Source organism: Xyrauchen texanus, chromosome 31 (assembly GCF_025860055.1).
Source record: "Xyrauchen texanus isolate HMW12.3.18 chromosome 31, RBS_HiC_50CHRs, whole genome shotgun sequence".
NCBI lineage: Eukaryota > Metazoa > Chordata > Actinopteri > Cypriniformes > Catostomidae > Xyrauchen > Xyrauchen texanus.
In genome coordinates this window covers 1553170-1567306 of record NC_068306.1, presented here as the reverse complement: position 1 = coordinate 1567306, position 14137 = coordinate 1553170, and the positions used below count along the sequence as shown (strand labels likewise).

The 14137-nt window shown below is 41.0% G+C and overlaps 2 protein-coding genes and 1 pseudogene across 3 annotated transcripts in view; 2 read left to right on the top strand and 1 right to left on the bottom strand.

Annotated features, from left to right (window-relative positions):
* The window catches only part of LOC127625016 (zinc finger protein 501-like), a 617707-nt gene that overhangs the window by 60170 nt on the left and 543400 nt on the right, over positions 1-14137 (top strand). The window contains exon 1 of one of the 2 annotated variants that reach the window (XM_052100064.1): positions 10152-10186. The exons of the other annotated variant lie outside the window; for it this stretch is intronic. The gene's annotated coding sequence lies outside the window, so the exon portion shown is untranslated. Of the gene's footprint in view, positions 1-10151; positions 10187-14137 lie in introns of those variants that run through there. 2 annotated transcript variants of the gene reach the window in all.
* Positions 1-14137, bottom strand: part of LOC127625017 (zinc finger protein 239-like) — a 165071-nt gene that overhangs the window by 110777 nt on the left and 40157 nt on the right. The window lies entirely within an intron of this gene.
* The window catches only part of LOC127625511 (zinc finger protein 721-like), a 60560-nt pseudogene that overhangs the window by 40244 nt on the left and 6179 nt on the right, over positions 1-14137 (top strand).

Below are 14137 nucleotides of genomic sequence, written 5' to 3'. Positions count from 1 at the left end.
ACCTTAAACTCAGTGCCTCTTTGCATGACATCATGGGAAAACCAAAAGAAATCGGCCAAGATCTCAGAAAACAAATTGTGGATCTCCACAAGTCTGGTTCATCCTTGTGAGCAAATTTCAAAACAGCTGAAGGTACCACGTTCATCTGTACAAAAATACTATGCAAGTATAAATGCCATGTACTACGCAGAAAGTGAAAATCAATCCCAGAACAACAGCAAAGGAAATTGTGAAGATGCTGGAGGAAACCGGTAGTCAAGTATATATATCCACAGTAAAACAAGCCCTGTATCGACATAACCTGAAAGGCTGCTCCGCAAGGAAGAAGCCACTGCTCCAAAGCCACCATAAACAAGCCAGGCTACAGTTTGCAAGTGCACATGGGGGACAAAGATCTTACTTTTTGGAGAAATGTCCTCTGGACTGATTAAATATAAATTGCATTTTTGGCCATAATCACCATCGTTATGTTTGCAGAAAAAAGGGAGAGGCTTGCAAGATGAAGAACATCATCCCAACCTTTGTAGCATGGGGGTGGCAGCATCATGTTGTGGGGGTGCTTTGCTGCAGGAGGGACGGGTGCACTTCACAAAATATATGGCATCAAATATATGGCGTCATGAGTAAGGAAAATTATGTGGATACATTGAAGCAACATCTCAAGACATCAGCCAGGAAGTTTAAGCTCAGTCGCAAATGGGTCTTCCAAATGGACAGTGATCCCAAGCATATCTCCAAAGTTGTGGCAAAATGGTTTAAGGACAACAAAGTCAAGGTATTGGAGTGGCCATCACAAAGCCCTGACCTCAATCCAATAGAAAATTTGTTGGCAGAAATGTAAAGCATGTGCAAACAAGGAGGCCAACAAACCTGACTCAGTTACACCTTTTCTGTCTGAAGGAATGGGCCAAAATTCCAGTAACTTATTGTGAGAAGCTTGTGGAAGGCGACCCAAAATATTTGACCCAAGTTAAACAATTTATAGACAGTGCTACCAAATAATTAGCTCTACTATTATTCTGACATTTCACATTCTAAAAAAATAAAGTAGTAATCCTAACTGACCTAAGACAGGGAAGGTTGTCTACGATTATATGTCAGGAATTGTGAACAAATCTAGTTAAATGTATTTGGCTAAGATGTATTTAAACTTCTGACTTAAATTGTACGCTGTGAAAATCCCAGGAGATCAGTAGTTACAGAAATACTCTAATCAGCCAATCAGGTGGCAGTATTGCATAAAACCATGCTGATTAGTTTCAGGAGCTTCATTTAATGTTCACATCAACCATCAGAATGGGGAAAATATGTGATCTCAGTGATTTGGACCATGACATGATTGTTGGTGTCAGATGGGCTGGTTTGAATATTTCTGTAACTGCTGATCTCCTGGGATATTCACACACAACAACCTTTGGAATCTACTCAGAATGGTGCCAAAAACAAAAAAACATCCAGCAAGCGGCAGTTCAGTGGATGGAAATGCTAGTTTATGAGAGAGGCCAGACTGGTTCGAACTGACAAAGACTATGGTAACTCGGATAACCACTCTGTACAATTGTGGTGAGAAGAATAGCAAATCAATCAAATCAAATCAATTTATTGTCACACTACCATGTACACAAGTGCAACAGTAGGTGAAATTCTTGTGTGCAGTTCCAAGCAACATAGCAGTCATGACAGTGACAAGACATATACCAATTACAGTAAACAACATACTTCCACAACACAATTTACATATCAAATGTACACATACTTACACAACAAAATAATTATATACAATGTACAGTAAACAATACACACAATATAGAATATACAATACAATAAGTAAGGAGTATATGAAATATATATATATATATATATATGAAGTAGTATATTGAGGAGAATATGTTGACAGTCCAGTGTGAGATTATAGATGAATAAAGTGCAGTGCTAATTATTGATCCTGATAGATCAAGTGTTCAACAGTCTGACTGCTTGGGGGAAGAAGCTGTCATGTAGTCAGCTGGTGCGGGTCCTGATGCTGTGATACCACCTGCCTGATGGTAGCAGTGAGAACAGCCCATGACTCGGGTGGCTGGAGTCTCTGATGATCCTCCAAGCTTTTTTCACACACTGCCTGTTATAGATGTCCTGGAGGGAGGGAAGCTCACCTCCGATAATGTTTCTGGCAGTTCGCACCACCCTTTGCAGTTGTGGGCGGTGCTATTGCCGTACCAGGCGGTGATACAACTGGTCAGGATGCTCTCTACAGTACTGGTGTAGAACCGTGTGAGGATGTGCTGGTTCATTCCAAACTTCCTCAGCCGTCTCAGGAAGAAGAGGCGCTGGTGAGCCTTCTTCACAACGGCCTCAGTGTGGACGAACCATGTGAGTTCCTCAGTAATGTGGACACCGAGGAACTTAACTGCTGACTCTCTCTACCGGTGCTCCATTAATGGTGATGGGGCTGTGTTCTCCGTCTTTCTTCCTGAAGTCCACCACAAGCTCCTTGGTTTTACTGACGTTGAGGGAGAGGTTGTGCTCCTGACACCAGCGAGTCAGAGTGTGCACCTCCTCTCTGTAGGCTCTTTCATCATTGTCAGTGATCAGACCTACCACCGTCGTATTGTCAGCAAACTTAATGATGGTATTGGAGCTATGTGTTGCCACACAGTCATGTGTGTACAGGGAATACAGCAGTGGGCTGAGAACACAGCCCTGCGGGGCTCCAGTGTTGAGGGTCAGTGATGAGGAGATGTTGCTGCCCATTCTAACCACCTGACGTCTGCCTGACAGGAAATCCAGGATCCAGCTGCACAGCGAGCTGTTTAAGCCCAGAGCCCGGAGTTTCATATCAAGCTTGGAGGGCACTATGGTGTTGAATGCTGAGCTGTAGTCTACAAACAGCATTCTCACATATGTGTTCCTTTTTTCCAGATGGGAGAGAGCAGTGGGTATTGTAGATGCAATGGCATCATCAGTGGAGCGGTTGTTGCGGTAGGCAAACTGCAATGGGTCCAAAGAGGGGGGCAGAACAGAGCAGATGTAATCTCTGATTAACCTCTCAAAGCATTTGCTGATGATGGGGGTCAGAGCAACAGGACGCCAGTCATTTAAGCAAGTAATTGTGGCTTGCTTCGGTACAGGCACAATGGTTGATGTTTTAAAGCATGAGGGGACTACAGACAGGGAGAGGGACAGATTGAAAATGTCCGTAAAAACACCAGCCAGTTGATTCGCGCACGCTCTGATGATGCGGCCCGAAATGCCGTCTGGACCCGCGGCTTTACGGATGTTCACCCGTCGGAATGATCGGGTTACATCCACAACAGAGACGGAGAGTGAATCATCCTCTGTAGCGTCAGCCGCGAGTGCTCTCTCCGCGAGGGCGGTGGTGTTGTCCTCGAAACGAGCATAAAATGTATTAAGTTCGTCCGGGAGAGATGCAGCGGTGTTCACGGCGGAGTCTTTATTCCGTTTGTAGTCCGTGATGGTATTAATTCCCTGCCACTTACTTCTAGAGTCAGTGGTGTTGAATTGACCTTCAAGTTTGTGCCTGTACTGACGTTTGGCTGCACTGATAGTGTTACGGAGGGCATAACTGGCTTGTTTACGCTCCTCCGTGTTAGAAGAATTAAAAGCGGAGGACCGCTCGAACCTCGCCGTTAACCCATGGTTTCTGGTTGGGGTATATCCGTATAGTTTTGGTCGGAACAACATCCTCTACGCACTTCCTGATGAAACACATTACGCTGTCAGCGTAAGCCTCGATGTCCGCGTGATCAAAACAGTCTTGTAGCGCAGAGTCTGATTGGTCAGACCAGCACTGGATCGTTCTGAGGGTGGGTGCTTCCCGTTTCAGTTTCTGCCTGTAAGCAGGTAGAAGTAGAACGGAAGAGTGGTCCGATTTGCCAAATGGGGGGCGGGGGAGGGATTTGTAGCCATACCGGAGAGTAACAGTGATCTAAAACCCGGTCCCCTCGTGTGTTGAAGTTTATGTGTTGGTGGTACTTTGGTGCTATTGTTTTCAAATGAGCTTTGTTGAAGTCCCCGCAACAATGAACGCAGCCTCAGGGTGCGCGGTTTCCTGCTCACTTATACTCCCATACAGTTCCCTGAGTGCCCGGTCTGTGTCGGCTTGTGGGGGGATGTACACAGCTGTGATTATGACCGCTGTGAATTCCCTCGGAAGCCAGAATGGTCGACACAGAAGCATGAGATATTCCAGGTCAGGAGAGCAGAAAGGCTTGATGAAATGTACGTTCCTCTGATCACACCATGATTTGTTGATCATAAAACATACACCACCACCTCTGCTTTTACCTGAGAGGTCTTCCGCTCTGTCCGCTCGGTGCACGGAGAAGCCCGTGATTTCGATGGCCGAGTCTGGAATCTCCGCAGCCAGCCAGGTTTCTGTAAGGCATATAACGCAGCAGTCCCTCGTCTCTCGTTGGAAAGAGATCTGTGCTCTTAGCTCGCAGAGTTTGTTGTCCAGTGATTGAACATTTGCCAGTAGTATACTGGGTAGCGGGGGTCGATTTGCAGGACGTCTTACTCTGATGAGAACGCTGGCTCTTTTTCCACTTTTCCTTCTGCGTTTCCAAGGCCAGGCAGCCCAGACAAAGGGCTCCGCCGGCGTGTTTGTAAACAGCGGGTCGGATTTGAGGAATTTGAAGTCCAGTTTTCGATGTGTAATTGTAGAACCTATGTCCAAAAGCGTTTGTCTGTCGTAAACAATATGGCAGACAACATCCAAGACAAAAAAACAAAGAACTGTAAACAGAACAAACAATAAACCGCAGTGTTGTATCGGAGCTCGCAATGTAGCAGCCATACTCGACGCCATCTTGAGTCCAAATGCATCTCCTATTGCTATTCCGAGATGCGGGTTGGCATTGTTTTGGTGGCATGAGGGGGACCTACACAATATTAGGCCGGTGGTTATACATTAAACAAAAACAATTTTATTCAAACACCTATCTATTAATAGTAAATCCAGAGAAACAAGTGTCTCTTATTTTATTCACAGAGCTGTATATACCATTTCAACAGCACAAATACTGGATGTTTGTTGTCCATTAGGGTTCAATTTGATGATTTAAATTTGTACCTCTTGAATTGATTTTTGTCAATTTCTTGTGTTCATTGTAGAACTGATGGAAGTGATAGAGGAACGTGAAGAGCTGAATGAAGTGGAGGAGAAACAGCATGATATCATAACTGGAGAAAAATCTTTGAGTGGCTCAAACACTGAAAATAATTTCTCTCCTAAAAAGCCTCAAAGAAGAGTATACAAGAAATCTTTCACCTGCTCTCAGTGTGGAAAAAGTTTCACACGTAAATGCAATCTTAATATACACATGAGAGTTCATACAGGAGAGAAACCTTACACCTGCCATCAGTGTGGGAAAAGTTTTGCATATGTAGAACATTTCAAGAAGCATCTTCGCTGTCACTCTGGAGAAAAGGCATTTGAATGTGATAAGTGTGGTAAAACATTTGTTCTAGCACAGTACCTAAAACAACATCTGAATACTCACACAAATGAGAAGCCATACAAGTGTTCATTTTGTGGAAAGAGATTTACACGCCTGTCTTATGTTAAAGAGCACCAGAAAATACATACTGAAGTGGGGACTCATATGTGCTTTGAATGTGGGAAGATCTTTTTTACAACCAGCAGCTTGAAACTGCACCAAAGAATTCATACTGGAGAGAAACCTTACAAGTGCTCACACTGTGAAAAGAGTTTCATTCATTCACAAAACCTGAAAACACACGAGAGATCTCATACTGGAGAGAAACCATACAAGTGCTCACACTGTGGAAAGAGTTTTACTCAGTCAGAACACCTAAAAACACATGAGAGAAACCATACTGGTGAGAGAGCATACAAGTGCACACACTGTAAAAAGAGTTTTACTCAGTCAGTACACCTGAAAACACACGAGAGAACTCATACTGGAGAGAAACCATACAAGTGCTCACACTGTGAAAAGAGTTTTACTCAGTCAGAACACCTAAAAACACATGAGAGAATCCATACTGGTGAGAAAGCATACAAGTGCTCACACTGTGGAAAGAGTTTTGCTCGGTCAGAAAGCTTGAAAACACATGAAAGAATTCATACTGGAGAGAAACCATACAAGTGCTCACACTGTGAAAAGAGTTTCATTCATTCACAAAACCTGAAAACACACGAGAGAACTCATACTGGAGAGAAACCATACAAGTGCTCACACTGTGAAAAGAGTTTTACTCAGTCAGAACACCTAAAAACACATGAGAGAATCCATACTGGTGAGAAAGCATACAAGTGCTCACACTGTAAAAAGAGTTTTACTCAGTCAGTTCACCTGAAAACACACGAGAGAACTCATACTGGAGAGAAACCATACAAGTGCTCACACTGTGAAAAGAGTTTTACTCAGTCAGAACACCTGAAATCACATGAGAGAATTCATACTGGAGTGAAACATTACAAGTGCTTTTCATGATTAGAAAGTTTAATCTACATTTACATGTACATTTATGCATTTGGCAGATGCTTTTATCCAAAGCGACTTACAGTGCACTTATTACAGGAACAATCCCCTGGAGCAACCTGGAGTTAATTGCCTTGCTCAAGGACACAATGGTGGTGACTGTGGGAATCAAACCAGTGGCCTTCTGATTAACAGTTATGTGCTTTAGCCCACTACGCTGCCACCACCACAATCTCAGCTAGAACTCTATATGAACATGTTGAGTGGTGGTGGCGTAGTGGCTAAAGCACAGGTCTGTTAATCAGCAGCAAGGTCGCTGGTTTGAACCCCACGGCCACCACCATTGTGTCCTTGAGCAAGGCACTTAACTCCAGGTTGCTCCGGGGGGATTGTCCCTGTAATAATTGCACTGTAAGTTGCTTTGGATAAAAGTGTCTGCCAAATGTGTAAATGTAAATGTAAAAAGAAGTCAGTTGTTGATCGAAAATTATTTTTCAATGGTTGATACGGATAAGCTGGAGAGCAGGTTGGCCAATGGCCGATATAAATGCTGTTATAAATAATAACATTTAATAACAGCAATGTAAAAAGCATTTCATAATTTTTATGTTTTAATTTCAATTTTAACATTATAGCATACCTAAAATCATTTCTGCAGAGCTACACACCCACTAGAACCTGCGGTCAGCTAAGGAACGTCGCCTTGTACCAACACAGAGGCAACAAAACACTTTCTCTGACTTTCAGCTTCATCATACCACGTTGTTGGAATGACCTTCCCAACTTCATCTGTGAAGCAGACTCACTCTCTGTCTTCAAAAAACGACTTAAAACTCAACTTTTCCAAGAGCACTTAAACAGTCACTAACAAAAAAAATTTGCACTTGTATTTGTTTTGAATACTATTCTGATGATTGTGAAACTTTGTAATATGGCACTTTTGTACCACTGTCTCCTTAAGATGATTCACTTATGTTTTGCTCTTTTGTAAGTAGCTTTGGATAAATGTGTCTGCCAAATGAATAAATGTAATGTAAAAATACAGGAGGCAAGTGTTTGGGAGGGTGTGGTGCTGAGACTGTGTTGCTGATGGCTGTAACTCTGCTCACTTTAATTGTACAGTACGGTTATCTGAGTTACCATAGCCTTTCTGTGAGCTCGGACCAGTTTGGTCATTCTCCGTTTACCTCTCTCATCAACAAGGCATTTCTGTCCACAGAACTTCTGCTCAATTAATGTTTTTTTTTTTTTGGCACCATTCTAAGTAAATTCTAGAGAGGGTTGTGTGTGAAAATCCCAAGAGATCAGCAGTTAAAGAAATACTCAAACCAGCCTGTCTGGCACCAACAATTAAACCACAGATGAAATCACTGAGATCACACTTTTTTCCCCATTCTGATGGTTGATATGAACATTAACAGAAGCTCCTGACCCGTAACTGCCAGGGCTGAAAAAGTTTAAGATAATAATAATAATAATAACTTTATTTTGTATAGCGCTTTTAAAAGTTAATTCTCAGAGCGCTTTACATAAGCAAAATTAAAAGTAAAAAAAAACACATAAAAGGCATGATCACACAATAAAAAATATTTCACACAAGATTACAAACCTAAAAACAAATTATAAATAAATATCAAGACAGATTAAGACCATAATATACATCTCATTAACAGCCACCAATATCACCTCTACCCAAATGCTTCCGTAAAATAATGAGTTTTAAGGGATGTTTTAAACCTTTTCAAAGATGGTGCAAATCTTATTTCGGAAGGCAAGGAGTTCCATAACTTTGGGGCTGACTGAAGAGAATGCCCTATCACCCATTGTTTTTAGCTCGTTACGGAACAGCTAAAAGACCGGCATCAGCAGAGCGAAGATTACGTGTTGGGATGTAGGGCATTAAAAGCTCGGCGAGATATTGAGGAGCGAGTCCATTCAATGCCTTGTACGTCAACATCAGAATCTTAAAATCAACACGAAATTTAACCGGTAACCAATGCAAGATCTCTAAAATGGGTTTTATATGATCTCTTTGTCTTGTCCTAGTCAGAATACGTGCGGCAGAGTTTTGCACCCACTGAAGTTTGTTCAGAATAGATTTTGATGCTCCTGCTAACAAGGCACTGCAATAATCAATTCGAGAAAAAACCAGAGTATTAATAAATTTTTCAGCTACAGGAAAGGACAGCATGGGCCGTAATCTGGATATATTTCTAAGATGAAAAAAAGAAACTCTAACAGTATTACATACGTGAAGATCGAATGTTAAATTAGAATCGAAAATTACTCCCAAGTTTTTTAATTTTGATTGGAACTGGATTACAGAGCCGTCCACTTGTAACGCTACAGGTTGCACTCTGCGTAACTGGTGGAATAAGCATCACCTCAGTCTTATCACTATTTAAGCATAAAAAATTAGCAGACATCCAATTTTTAATAACTGTGATACAGTTAGAGAGATGTAATACAGCCACATTTACATCAGATTTTGAGTGAACATATATCTGGGTGTCGTCCACATAAAAATGAAAATCAAGACCTAGAGACCTCAAGAGTTGGCCAAGAGGAAAAATATAAAGAGTGAAAAGTAAGGGACCCAAAATTGAACCCTGAGGAACACCAAATTTTACCATACCAACCTCAGATCTGCAGCCACCCAGCACAACAAATTGTTTGCGATCCGAAAAATAAGACTTAAACCAGCTCAGAGCAGAGTCAGATACACCAAAGACAGACTCTAAGCGCGAGAGTAAAGTGCTATGATCAATAGTGTCGAAAGCAGCACTGAGATCAAGCAGAATCAGTATTGATAAGCAACCAGCATCAGAAGCCATCAATAAGTCATTTGTGAATTTGACTAATGCTGTCTCAGTGCTATGCATTTTTCGAAAGCCAGATTGAAGAGGCTCAAAAAGGTTATTTTTCTGCCATTTTTCTGCCAAAAGATCCCCTGCCATAAATGCATCTTTAGAGTTATAACAAATAGATATACAAATTGCCCAGATAGCATAAAATGTGAAACCATTTTTTATCACAATTTGATAAATAAAACATTGTGTTTATCTTTGATTATTTCTATATTTGTCTAGCCAGCTGTATGTTTACATATTGTCTGTTGTCAGTATTAAAGGCCTAAAGGTGCAGGGTTCAGTCACCATTGCCAAGTATGGAATTGCCATTGGACAAGGGCTTCAACTAGGTCATCTGAGAAGGAATTCCCCTAGCGTCAGCTTACTGATTCAATATCTCGTTCCCTTCATTTCAGGAAACCGAGGTTTATGTAAAAATATGTGTTTGTTTTATTTCAGTTTTAGGGATTAACTAATGTTTGAAATGTTTTAATTTATGGCACACTTAAGTTCTGGTGGTATGATTAAATTACTGATGAAGTTAACTGGTTAACTAAAGGTTTATCAGACCAAAATATGAAAATCATTTATCTGTGTACATCTACATCTAAACTGTGAAGTGCATGAAAGATTCCAAACATTTATGTCAATGTAAAAATAAAACCTGTCACTTCAATTTCCTGTATAATATTGTAAAATAATTTAAAGTATTTAATGTATTTTAAAGTTAGACAGCAGGACTGATTAATCAGATGTTGGTGTTTTATTCACTCCAGTCCAGCAGGAGGCGTAAGTTCACCAGAAGTTGCAGAAAACACAAGAAGAAGAAGAAGACCTGAGATCCACAACACCGTTTGAGCGCTAAAATCGGTATGTGTTTTGTGTGTTTACATTGACAGATTTAGATTTTTCTGTGCATGTTGTTTTGATCTCTTTGGTGTTTTAATGACTGTTAGAAATAGGTCTACATCTCAGCTCTGTCCAAGAGGGAAAATGCTGAGTTGAGACATTCCTTTTTGTATGCATTATCAAACATCTGTTTCATATTAACTTGGAGTTGTAAGGAGCCCCCTCCTTTTCTTTCTCTGTCTATACTATATGTTTGTGTACTTTATACGATTGTCTGTGGCATGGTCCATCAGGCTCTCGTAGAGAGCAGCCTTTTCATATAGGTTTTGGGCTCTCAAGGATTCGAAGGAGTCTGTCATATGGAATTGTTATCTGTATGAGGTAATGTTTGTTCTTATTGGATAGTCCTGTAAACTCCCCTCCAATATTGCAATATATATATTTGTACGCTATATGAGCTGAGTTGAGCTATTCTTTATCCGCTCCCCAACGTTGGATGCTTTGTACTGATTCATTCACGACTCAATAAAAGATGGAGAGAAAAGGCACTGCTATCGTTTAGAAGACTTTCATTTCTAACAACTGGGGGCTCGTCATCTCCAAACGGTAAGAATCTAAATTTCCTTTTTAATGAGGAGTTGATTCTTATTGTTTGTTGAGAAATAATTTTAAAGTATATGATTATAATGTTATGATAGTGTCGTATTGCGTCATTGAAAGACCGTATAGGTCATCAGAGCTTGATGACTCCCCGTGTTTTAATTAATGCGGGAAGGGCGATGATCAAGTTTGATCAAGATGATCAAGTTAAAGGACATGATCAAGTTTATTTATCGTTAGTAGTGTACGGTCTCCTCGTATTTTTGATAAATGCGGGAAGGTTATCCTCTGTTTCTATTGAAATACGGGAAGAACAAAGAAAGAGAAATGGATCCCCTCTTTTTTGTTATGTGAGTTCCCCGTAAGTTTTTGATCAACTGCGGGACGAACGGAAAGAAAATCCGATCAATTTTCTTTGTTGTGTGATATCCTTTACTTTTGTAAGAAGGATTGTTGCGAGATATCTCATAAAAAATCTCCGTCGTTTTTTTTGGGGGTTTGTGAGTGAATCAATGCACAGTTTATTTAGATTTTTTTTTTTAATTTTGTTTCCTTTTCCTCTTTCTCTATTCTTCTTCTTTCTTTGCTTCCTTGACTAAAATGCTTTACTAACAATTGACACTGCAGAATTTTTCTTCTTTGTTTTTCTATTTGATTATTTGAATTTTCTATATTTGGTTTAGAGGAGAACAAATTTTTGTGTGGTTTCAAAAATGGGAAATAAAATAAATCCACCTTTATTTAATGAATCTCCGAAAGATTTTATGGACAGAAATAATCAAGCCTTTTTACGGAACCTTATCTATCAAATTTAGCTGGCTGGTCAGAGGACAAAATACAATTAGATGCATATCCCCGTCAAGGATCGTTTAAAGATACAGACATGACTGCAGCGAAAGACATGATTTATGGAAATTGGGGTGATCCAGAATGGGACTTTGATTATATGAAACAATCCTGTAAAACTTGGGTAATGATGAAAAAGTACTGGGATCGCGGACCTGACATAGATATAGCTGCTGGAAAAAATAAAGATCGCAAATTCTCTCCCCCACGGGCTGATCTTAGTGAACAGCCTGAGGAGAGAGAAGGGAAAACTTTCTCTTCCCCCGCTCTCCCTCCGAGTTATGAATATCTCCAGGCTCCTTTAGTGTGTGAGCCCGTACAAAATAAACTGTATCCTGATTTGAAAGCTGCGACTGCATTTCCGTTCGTGGAAACTGCAGAAGGATTTAAGGTTCATCCGTTGCCTTTTGCTGATGTTATAGCTATCACCACGAATAATTTTTTAACGATGTCAATTGATGACCTTGACATGCGTTTATGTGAGCTTTCCTCTGCTGGAGCCTTTGCTTCCTCCAAAGGAAAAACTGATAATGTTACAAGTTGATGCCGCTGCTCAGAAACGTCCATTCTTTCACACAAAAAAGCCTGTTAAATGCTATTGCTTTGGTCGCTCCGGACATCTTGCAAAGTCTTGCAGACAAAGAACTGAGCAACAGCCTAATAGAAGCCAGATGCGTAAGCGCTCTAGTGACTATGAGAAAAAATACCCTCCTTCGTCTTCTCCTAACCGGAGACAGAGTGTAACATATTCAGATAGATATCCAACTGAATGGAATCGCGCCTGACGGTGCGAGAGCAAAGAGTCTGAATTTTCACAACTTTCGATGCAATAAATCAAATGTTTTGCCATTCCTTGAATTAAATGTGGACCATAAACCATACATGTTTTTAATTGATAGCGGCGCTTCGGTGTCCTCATTATCTTCCGATGTGTACTCAGACTCCATCACGGGAAAGAAAATTAATTCTGTAGGGATTAATAATGTTCCTGTGAAATGCGAATTGACGCCCACCTTACCAATTACTTCTAAGGATGTACCGACATTGTTTAAAATGCATGCTTTTGCAATCATACCGAATTCTCCATTCTGCCTGTTAGGTAGGGACTTGATGCATAAACTTGGTATGAAATTGAATTTTGACTCTAACTCTTTGACACTTCTGTTCCCTTCAGTTTTTTCCATTACAACCGACACAGGAAGTGCTCTTGTTGAAGATTCGTCTGCAACTGTGCTGCTACCGGAAATTTCGGGAGTCAACCCTCAATTGTGGGCGGAACACAAGGATGACGTAGGGTTAATAGATATCCAACCCTACAGGGCGAATTTGATAAATACTAGGCCTGTGTTTCAAACAATACCCGCTTTAAAAGGAAAACAGAGGAGGGAAATTAAACCTCTCGTTACTCGATTTTTGGAACAAGGCATTCTGGTTCGAACTCATTCACCTTATAATACACCAATCAATCCAATTAAGCAGGCTAATGGTACTTGGCATTTAGCGCAAGACCTGAGAAAAATTAATGATTTGATCAAACCACTTGCTCCTATTGTACCAGAAGTTCAGGCTATAATTAATTCTATTCCTTTAGAACATAAATTTTATTCTGTTATTGATTTAAGCTCCGCATTTTTCAGTATTCCTGTTCATCGTGATACTCAGCCACTATTTGCATTTTGTTTTCAGAATTGTCAATACAGTTGGACGCGTCTCCCTCAAGGGTTCAGAGATTCTCCGGCTGTTTTCTCCGCTGTAGTGCATGATACACTGAAAAATGTCAAACTCCCTCCAGACACCTGCCTGCTGGTCACTGGTGCCTCTGAGGACATGTGTGCTGCTGCCACAAAGATTGTTTGCAGTGTTATGGCTGACGCTGGTTTCAAGGCATCTAAAGACAAACTTCAATGGGTGCAGAGAAAAGTCAATTACCTTGGACATGAACTGTCACAAGGCCAAGTTCGTCTGTCTGCGGACAGGATCAAAGCCATCGCTACATTTAAGCATCCATCCACACGGAAGCAAATGCAAAGCTTCCTGGGACTGGTAAATTACTGCCGCCTGTGGGTGCCTAATTGCTCCATGTATGACAAAATCCTGCGAGAAGCTACGCTGGGTGACAAAGACGATATTAAATGGACAAGTGAGATGAATCAAGCATTCAAACATTTGCAATCATCACTCTTAAGGCCGCCTGCCCTTGGCCTACCCTGTTACACACAAGACTTTCATCTATACGTGTACGAAAGTGGTGGCACAGCCGCAGCAATCCTGGCCCAAGAGCATGGGGGCACTTTCCGATCCAATAGCTTATTTATCTAAGACCCTTGATTCGGTCGCTAAGGGACTTCCGGCTTGTTTGCGTGCAGTGGCTGCTACAGCAATCATGATACAGGATGCTGAAAAGGTTGTTTTGTCACATCCTCTCATTGTACATGTTTCTCATCAGGTAGGAGCCATTATGCATAATATTTCGACTCAACACATGACTGCCCAACGCCGTTCTGGCTATGAGGCTATATTGTTAGC